This window comes from Podarcis cretensis (assembly GCF_951804945.1).
Source record: "Podarcis cretensis genome assembly, chromosome: 1".
NCBI classification, from domain to species: Eukaryota; Metazoa; Chordata; class Lepidosauria; order Squamata; family Lacertidae; genus Podarcis; species Podarcis cretensis.
Window position 1 is genome coordinate 9554179 of NC_137170.1, and position 9396 is coordinate 9563574.

The following is a 9396-nucleotide window of genomic DNA, read 5'->3' on the forward strand; positions in this document are numbered from 1 at the left end:
GCGCGCACGCCGACTAGATCCTCTCCCTGGCGTCCACGTGTACGGCGCCAAAGTCTGAAAGGAGCGAGCCCGCGCGTGGAAGTCCGCGCGTGCAGGGCGGGGGGGCTCCCTCCGGGTGCCAGATAGAAAGCCTATTCGGCGTGGTCCCGCTCCCTGCTCTCTTGTTCTCCTCAAAGGTAAATATAAACGCCTGAAGGGGAGGCAGAGAGGCAGGATCCCATCCACACCTCTGCACGACTCCGCAGAAGTAGTAAGCCCCGCCGAATTTAATGGGATTTGCTCCCGAGTAATTGTGCATAAGTTCAGGACCAGTGCTCCTCTCACAGTGCATGATTAATGGGAAAGTCTGATTAAAAAAACATAAAATAAAGGAGAGCCTCGGATTCTAAGCATGTTTACTAGGAAGTAAATCCGACTGGCAGGAATTGTTTTCTGCCACGAACATCGTGAGCAATTTCCTCCTGAAATGCAAGTGTCATTACAATCACATCAGACAAGCTAGTTTAGGTGTAATAGGCTGGAGTACTAATGAAATATACAAAGTCCCATATAAAATATAAACATTTTAAGCGACAGAAACTACTCAGCAGCTGTTTGTGTGTGTGTTCAACACCTTAAGTTATTGCACAAAACAGCTTCTACTTGTGCTATATTAAGACAGTTTACACGTCCAAAAAATTCTATTGATATGACCCCCCCCCCCCATTTAAAGGCTTTTGCCTGACCGTTCAATCCTATACACGCTTATCCACTGTGTAAACTGGGACATTTCCTCCGAGGTAAGTGCGGCACAATTACCCCCTTCTACTCAGAAGTCGCATTGAGTTTATTTCACTCAGGTAAACAGGTCAGGACTGCATCTTTAGTCTCCTCGCCAGATGATGCCAAACCCAATTTCAACCCAGTGTACCCAGTTTGTGAACAGAGGACTGTTCTATATAAACACACACACACACACACACACATTTTACACGTCGACCCTACTAAGCACACGTAGGGAGGACAAACTCTGATGAATTCAAGGGAGTTTTCTCCTGAATAAATAAACATCCATAGGATGGGGCGTAAATTTCTTTATGAATGGACGCTAGATTTTTATTTTTAAAAAAACCCAAAAAAACAAACAAAACAGGAACCTCCGTGGGGCGTAAGTGGCAGAATTTTGTGGACAATCCGAAGGCTGTTACCTTCGAAAATCGATTTGCAGCGTGAAATTGAACTGTCCACGGGTATAAGGCACGCATCTGTGGTTTGGGCGGAGTGGTGGGGGTGGGGGTGGGAGAGGCTGGCGAGGAATTTGCCCACCTTTCGGGCCTGGTTTCTTCCAAATGCAGAACGTAAAGAAGACCTTATTGGTGCGCGGCCTGAGGGAAAGAGCCCAGGGCCGACTGGTTTCTGGGGAATGATCGGCGCTGCTCCTTAATTAATTAAAGCAGAAAAAAGGATTTGCAGAATGCGGCCAGTTATAAGTGCGGCCAGTAACCCAAAACTCCAGCGATTTCCGACCCTGGAGACGCGAAGGAAACCCAAAACCGAGCCCATTAGCAAATGAGTTTTCTGTCGTGGACGGCTTCGTTCCCATCCACTTGCCGCTCTGAAAAATAGATCACATTTCGTTATCTTTAGTGGGAATCTGCAACGTGATACCGGATCTCACCCTCTCTGAGCTGCTAAGCGCAGAGGAAAGAGAGCGAGAGAGAGACGGGGAGGGAGCGAGAGAGAAAAAGAAGGAAAGAAAGGAGGGGTGCGGAGGGTTGGCTTATTTCTAAACAATAAAGGACTTGTCTTCTCTCTCACAACCCCTTTAGCTCTCTTTTTTCCTGCTTTCCTCCCTCTCTGCGCTTCCTCCTCCCCTGAAAAATCAAAACCACTGAAAGAGAAGAGGGGCGCTATTTTGGAGACGCGTCCACCGCGCCGGGGCTGAAAAGCGTTTCATGCAAAAAGGCGTCTGAAAGGAGGGAGAGGAAGAAAAACCCCGAAGGAGGCTCGGGGGACCGGCTGGCCATCGCTGCCCTCCAGACACCTGTGAAAACAAAGCGGGTGTCACCCTGCGAGCTCTGGAGGAGCCCAGGAAAGAGGGGAGCGTGGCCAGGAAGTCCGCGGTCGCTCCTCCAGATGTTTGTGGACCGCAGCGCCGCATCAGGCCCGGCTGGTCAAAGAGGACGGGGAGAAGTGGAGGCTAACAACATCTGAAGGGCCACACGCTCCCCGGCCTTCTAGTGAAAGATGCGCCTTTTCAGCTCTTCCCAAAACGCCCCGCCGTAACGCCATTCCCACACATTCCGCGCGTCGCGTTTGGCAATCAAACCACAAGGGAACAACTCATGGGAGAGGAGAGGTTTCTTCCAGAAAGCCAGAGCTTCTACAATTAGGATTAGGACCTGGGAGAAATCAGGTTTCCGATCCCACTCTTCCCTGAAGCTGAGCTTGGGCTAGCCTCTGCCTCTCAGCCTAACCTACCACACAGGGTTGTTGTGGGGATTAAATGAGGAGGGGGAAGAACCACCTACGCCACCTTGAGCTCCTTGGAGAAAATGATGGGCTAGAAAGGCAATTATTAAATGCAATAAATCCCTGCACTGCAGGGGGTTGGACTAGATGACCCTTGGGGCCCCTCCCAACTCTAAGATTCTAGGAAATATATGTGTGTGAGAGTGGAGGACATAGCTGTCAACATTCCCCTTTTCTTGCGAGGAATCCTATTTGGAATAAGGGAATTTCCCTTAAAAAAAGGAAAGCGTTGACAGCTATGGTGGTTGTGCGCCCCTGTATGTGTTTCAGCGGCGCAAGGGCAGGAGATGAGCGGCTGCTCTGGTTGCAGTCCCCGTGTTCAGACGCGTGTTCAGGAACGAACGTCTGAACGAAGTGCGGGAGCCTTCAGGAGCACCGGCTTCCACGCACTCTGGGATACAGAAGGAAGGCTCCCTCGTCGCCACTTATACTAACCGGTAAGGCAGAACAAGCCAGATGTCGGCGCCTAGGGGTGCCAACTTGAATAAAATATTGGGGCGGCGGGGGGGGGCAAGGAAGTCCTGCCCCGCGCAATCAATCACGCAACGCGGTGCACGGGCACCAATTATGGGGGGACCCTCCCCCTCAAATATTTTATTGGCCCCTAGCAGTTGGCTCACATGGTGAGCGCTGAGTAGCTACCCCCGCCTACAGCAGTAACGTCTGAAGGCAAAGGAGCATTCGCGTGTACAGGATTCCAGATTCCACGCAGGCTCCCTCCGTTCAGACGTTACATGCAGGAGCCAGAGGGGAGGGGAAATGTTGCTGGTCAGCGGCGCCTTCTCCACTTGCCGGTTCTCCTCAACTGTGAAGTCTAAAGTTAGTAACTTGCCCGAGGACGCATCCCGAGTTCGTGGCAGAGGGGAAAGCTGAACTCGAGAGACTTCAAAAATCTGATACCGCCACCGCTTCATTGAGGTGCTTTCCCCGGTAGCCAGTGGGGGGGGGGGGGGGGAAAGCCCCTGAGGATTTTCGCAGAAATCCCAGGCAACAGAGAACATTTCAGGTTTTTAAAATAAAGCGCGAGCGGCCCCGTCCCTACAGCAAAACCCCAACCCTGTTCCAAGGGGACTTCCTCTTGCCAGAATTCAGGACTGCGACCTTTCCCAGCGGGATATGAGGTTCGGGATGAGAAAGTAGCCAATCTCCCTGCTGGAAATTCTCTATGGAACATCACAGAATTGTTGGAAGGGACCCGAGGGTCATCTAGTCCAACCCCGCAAGGCAGGAATTTCAACTGAAGCATCCATGGAAACTGCTTTATATACTGCATCAGACAATTAGTCCCCTTTGGCCAGTATTATCGACACTGACTGGCAGCGGCACGTCGGGTTTAGGCAGGAGATGTCGGGGATCGAACTGGGCACCTTCTGCCCTCCAAGTCCGATCCTAAGCAGGCTGTCTTGGGAAGGGAGCTGGGGCTTAAATGCCTGAAATATGAAGCCCTGTGGGTTTGCTTCACCGGCTTGGGACAGACATCTCTCTCCCCCCACTGGCCCCATCCCGCCCCATGGTGGCGTCTGGCATCCTGCAGAGGAGCTGCGAGCCGCGTTCGATTAGGGGTTAGACTAGATGACCCTCTGCCCCTCTTCCAGCTCTACAGTTCTGTGATTCTATAGGATTCTATGTCTTCGGAAAACAGCAATGAACCAGCTTCCCTGATGAAAATGGGACTTAATTTTGGTGTCACTATCCATCTCTCTCTCTCTCTCTCTCTCTCTCTCTCTCTCTCTCTCAAACACCCACACACTCACACACCCACACCTGAGAAACAGGGCTGCCATTGACGCGAGTTCCCACAAACTCTCAAAGAAGCAGCGGTTCCCACGATTAAGGTCATGTTGCACACAAACGTTCCCTCCACTAAATAGCCACTAAAACGCGTTGTCTCCCCACCACATGGGTTATAAGTGATCATGTGATTCTCCCTTCCATCTCTTTTACACCCCTAAACCTAAAAACGTTTCCTTTTGGTATCGCTCGCCTCCCACTGATATCTTGTTTTACTTCCGTGCACAGGAACCGGGGCACGATCCAACCATCTCTCTCTCTCTCTCTCGGAAGTGTATTACACACATATTAGAGGGGCATCATTTCCCCTGCAAAATGTCGACATATTCTCATTGATTTCCAGGGGTGCGAAGTCTACACGCGCACATTCCAGGCTGTAAAATGAAGTCGCGCTTACCAGGGAAAAGTTCAGCCCCACTGGACACAGTGGGGGGTTATTCCTCACAGCCAAATAAATATGCCACCGCCTGGGCGCTCCCTCCCCCGCCAGTTTCAAGGAATGTGCTTAAACAGGGCTGGATCCGCGCGTCCTCTGCTTGCCGGAACCGGAGCGAAAACAGGAGCCAGTCCGGATCAAAGGGAGACTGGAGACGAGCTCCAGAAAACGGGGACGCGGAGACTTGGAGCCCAGGTAATAGTGCACGTGCCTCCCCCCCCCCACTGCCCAGATTTCCGTCCTCCGCCCACGTTATTCCCCCTCTCTTTCTTTCAGAGGTTTCAATCATCGCAAAGATCAGCCAAGGGCGCAGCACCAGCGCTCCCGCCGCCTCCTCCTCCTCCTCCTGCGCCACTAATGTACATCCTGGATGCTGAAGTCTGTCTAAGCTAAAAAGAATTTCCTTTTTGGAGGAGAAAGCCTCCAGCTCCTTCTGTTCAGAGGAAAGTGCCAGTGATGTTAATGCGGGGTGACACTAAATAAACAGTTAAGTTCGCTTTGGAAAGATGGAGTTCATTATCCAGTGAGCTGCAGTTAAAGCCAGACCAGGCGGGGCCGGTTTGTTTTGGCGCAAAGCGCGCAGCAGACTTGCCTCTCTCTCTCTCTCTCTCTCTCTCTCTCTCTCTCTCTCTCTCCGGAGCCAGCGAGCAACCTCCGATTCCCCCTCCTGCTCCGCTTCTAAAACACACCACTTCTTCTCCTCCTTCAAACTTTCGTAATTAGGTCATTGGAGGAAGGGGAATTAAAACGGCCGTGTTGTAACATAAATGGACAGTTTCAAATAGGTAGATCTACAAAATCACCAAATTTTGTGTGACTCCGCTTTTTTTTTTTTTTAAAAAAAAGAACTCTGCTCCGAATTAATCCGGGATTTGTGTTCCGACTTGCCCTCGAAGAAGCGGAGATGTTATTCCAGGCGGCGAGTCGCAAAGAGCGTGTGGATCGCGCCTCTGGTCCCCCGCGCGGCATCCAAGGCACGCCTCTTTGGAAGGAAATCCCCCACTGGGAGTGATTCACTAAGTGGGGCTTACTTCCGAGTAGACACGCACAGGGCAGGTTGCTCGGTCTAAGTGCTCACTTAGCTTGTGGTGGGGGAAGGAGCCCCATCAAGTTAAAGTGGGTTTTTCTGAGAAAAACTCATTTGAACTGGAGGGATACCCAGACCCATCTCCTATACGTGTTTACTCAAAAGTAAACCCAATTTTGAGAGCCGGTGGAGCGTGTTCTTCCTAGGAAAGCCTGCCAAGGAGTGCAGGGGTTGTAAACACGCGTTTCCTGCTGCAATCCACGCTAGCCTGGAGGCAAAGCTCCATTCAACTCAATGGGATTTCTAAATAGAAACACTCGGGACCGCGTTGCAAATTTAAAGGAGATTTTAAAATTTGCCTGGATCGTATCCTCCTTTTTTTTTTTTTTTAAAGCGACTTCACTCTCGCCTCCCGTATGCCAAATTCGTTTACCTGGAAGTAAATCGCCATTGAAAGCAATAGGGTTCGCCTCCAAGTCCGTGCGTTTCCGAATCGGGGCCCCCTCTCCGACTTCGCAGCAAGAAAGAAGCCGAGAACTTGTCACCTGAGACCGCAATCCTGTATTTACTTGCCTGGAAGTAAGTCCCAGTGAGTTCAACAGGGCTTGCTTCTGAGTAGGCAGGTATAGGATTGCACTGCGCCTCGGCTAAGGTTCCACGCAGTTCAGAGCCTCACCGCACCAGTAGGAAATCTCAACAGACGCTTAATTAAAATAGCAACCCCCTTTGTGTTTTTTTAAAAGCCTACCTAACAGACTTCATTCCAACCCCCCCCCTTAATTTATATTTTCTCCACTATAATTTCCCCACAGGGCTCTGTAAAGAATTCCAAACCCTTGGCATAATAAGTGGATTGTACGGATCTTTTCTACTTTCCTCGAGCACAATTTGCACAACAAGAAAAGAGAGAGCCGCTCCCGGTAACATAAACCTCTCGGATTGGAAAAGGAAGAGGAAGAATAAGGAGGAATAAGGAGGAATAAGCTAAGAGGCGGAGAGCGCGAGACGCGAAAGAACAATCGCCGGGTGCCCCTCTTTCCGGGTCATTACGGTACTGCTGGTCTCCAATCAATCCTAATGCGATGGCAATTGGAGTCCCCGATGAACGCATCTCAGGTTTCGTGTAATGGCTCTACCACATTTTCCTGGACCCCCTTCTTTAACCTGAGATGCCAGGGGGACGAGTCTCTTTTCAGCTGCTGATTGCTTCAAGATGTGGGGACTTGGGGGGGGGAGCGAGAAAGTCTTGGGATAGCCAGAAACTGTTTGTTGTTAGTCTAAGCTGTTTATTTAATCAACAGAACAAAGCAGATTTTTCTCTCTTCTTCCATTTCTTTCTGCAACGCTCCCTCCATCTGTTCGGTATTCGGAATTCCGCCTCCCACTTGAGCTAAGTTTCCAGTTTTATAATACTGGGCTGCTGTCTCTGTTTACTAACAAACAGATCACTTGGAAAGGACTAAGGATTTATTCTAGCCAGAACCTACAAAGGCTGATTATGATTATGATATTTACAAACCACTTAAGGTCAAAACAGACTTCTAAACGGTTTGCGAAATATTTTTTTTTTTTAAAAAAACAACACCAGTTCATACAAACCTTAGAATAGAATCTGCAATAGAATAATCCCATTATTTGACCCCAGAAAATAGTGAAGGTATTTTATGTGCAGAGGGCCTATGCCAGCAGTAGCCCAAGACGTTTCAGCACATGAAACCAAGCGTCACAATGAATTCTTAATATTTTTTATTTATTTGTTAGATGTATATCCACCCCCACCCTTGGATCAAGTTACAACAGAAGTTTTTATTTATTTTTGTTCTCTTATATATATAAAAAGGAGGGTTCATATCCCACACTTTCATTGTAAAAACCATGCATTGGGGACTCACATCAGGTATTTTAAAAAAATGATAAGGAATCATACATATTATGATGTAGATTCTGTATCTGTGGGGTTTCACAGAATGTGGTACTGTGCCATACACAGCCCTATGCAGGAGGAGTAATGAATACATAAAAATCAACAGAGTTCCAGTAATAAGTACTAGTGTTACTATTTTTTTTTTCTTTTACTTTGGTCTTATTTAAACATTTATTTGTTAAAATGATTTACTTCCCACTTTGAGAAAACATCTCCTCCCCAAAGAAACCTGCAAACAAAAGTAATAAACACATGACAATAATGAAATGGGGGAAAAATGGATTAAAACAGATCAATTAATATTTTTTTCATACTCGCATGTACTTCTGCAGAATGCCAGAATAATACCTGCAAAATAATTATTTATCAATGCAAATATGGGCAGAGAGGCAAGTATGTTTATTGAGGGAGAATAATGTGAAATGTGGTGAAGAACCTCATTTGTTCCAGTTTCCTTTCTCTTTTTGTTTTATCCTTATTTTTTTCTTGAATCTATGCTTATTGTAAATAAATGTTTTTGTAAAAATAGGGTGTTTTTGTTTTTTTGGGGGGAATAACAGTGAGTCAAAAACAAATTGAATATTGATCTCTAGAGAGGGCAGAGGAGAGGGAGACAGACAGCAGCATCACTGAATGCAAGAAGAGAGCAATAAAAAGCAACAAATTGTAAAATGATGGACAGGACTGAAAAGAGTTTCAGTGCTGGTTTCAAAGCAGTAGGAGAGAGAGGCTTCTAACCGGAGGGAATTATACAAGTGTGGTGCCAACACTGAAAAGGTCCTGTCTGGGAGAGCTCATTGGTACAGCATCTGCTTTGAATTCAGGTTCCAGGCTGAACCTCCAACATCCTCAGGTACAGCTAGCAAACACTCCTTTTCTAAAATTCTGGAAAGCCAATGCCCATCAGTGCAGTAACTGGTCTTGAGCTGGGTGGACCGATGCCTACTAAATCAATGTCTACTGATTTAAATAAAGAGATGCACTGACATGAAAAAAACAACAACCCTGCAGGCGTGAAAAGAGTAGCCCCTGAAGAAAAAGCTTCCCCTAGCAACAGCTTCAAATTACTTTCATGGTAAAGGTAAAGGGACCCCTGACCATTAGGTCCAGTCGTGGCCAACTCTGGGGTTGCGGCGCTCATCTCGCTTTATTGGCCAAGGGAGCCGGCGTACAGTTTCCGGGTCATGTGGCCAGCGTGACTGAGCCGCTTCTAGCAAACCAGAGCGGTGCACGGAAACACTGTTTACCTCCCCGCCGGAGCGGTACCTATTTATCTACTTGCACTTTGGCGTGCTTTCGAACTGCTAGGTTGGCAGGAGCAGGGACCGAGCAACGGGAGCTCACCCCATTGAGGGGATTCGAACTGCTGACCTTCTGATCGGCAAGTCCTAGGCTCTGTGGTTTAACCCACAGCGCCACCCGCGTACCTTTCATGGTAGGAAGCACAAAATGTGGGTGCTCATCAAATGACACCAAACTGGGAGGGGCAGCTAATACCGCAGAAGTTAGAATCAAGAGTCAAGAGGACCTTAACAGATTGGAGCACTGGACCCAGACTAACAAAATGAATTTCAGTGGGGACAATTGTAAGATTCTGCACTTAGGCAGGAAGAACCAAGTGCATAAACAGAAGATGGGGAACACCTTGCTTACTAGTGGGGGGCAGTGGGGTTATTTGGTTTGTTTTTGTTTTAATTTTGATTATGT

The 9396-nt window shown here is 48.2% G+C and overlaps 1 long non-coding RNA gene across 1 annotated transcript; it reads left to right on the forward strand.

The window, feature by feature from the left end:
- LOC307221979 lies at positions 1 to 7332 on the forward strand. Its single transcript, XR_013841596.1, has 4 exons — positions 1 to 176; positions 4646 to 4933; positions 5015 to 5224; positions 6578 to 7332. It is a non-coding gene; the product is annotated as an uncharacterized lncRNA (long non-coding RNA).
- Positions 7333 to 9396: the final 2064 nt, after the last annotated feature.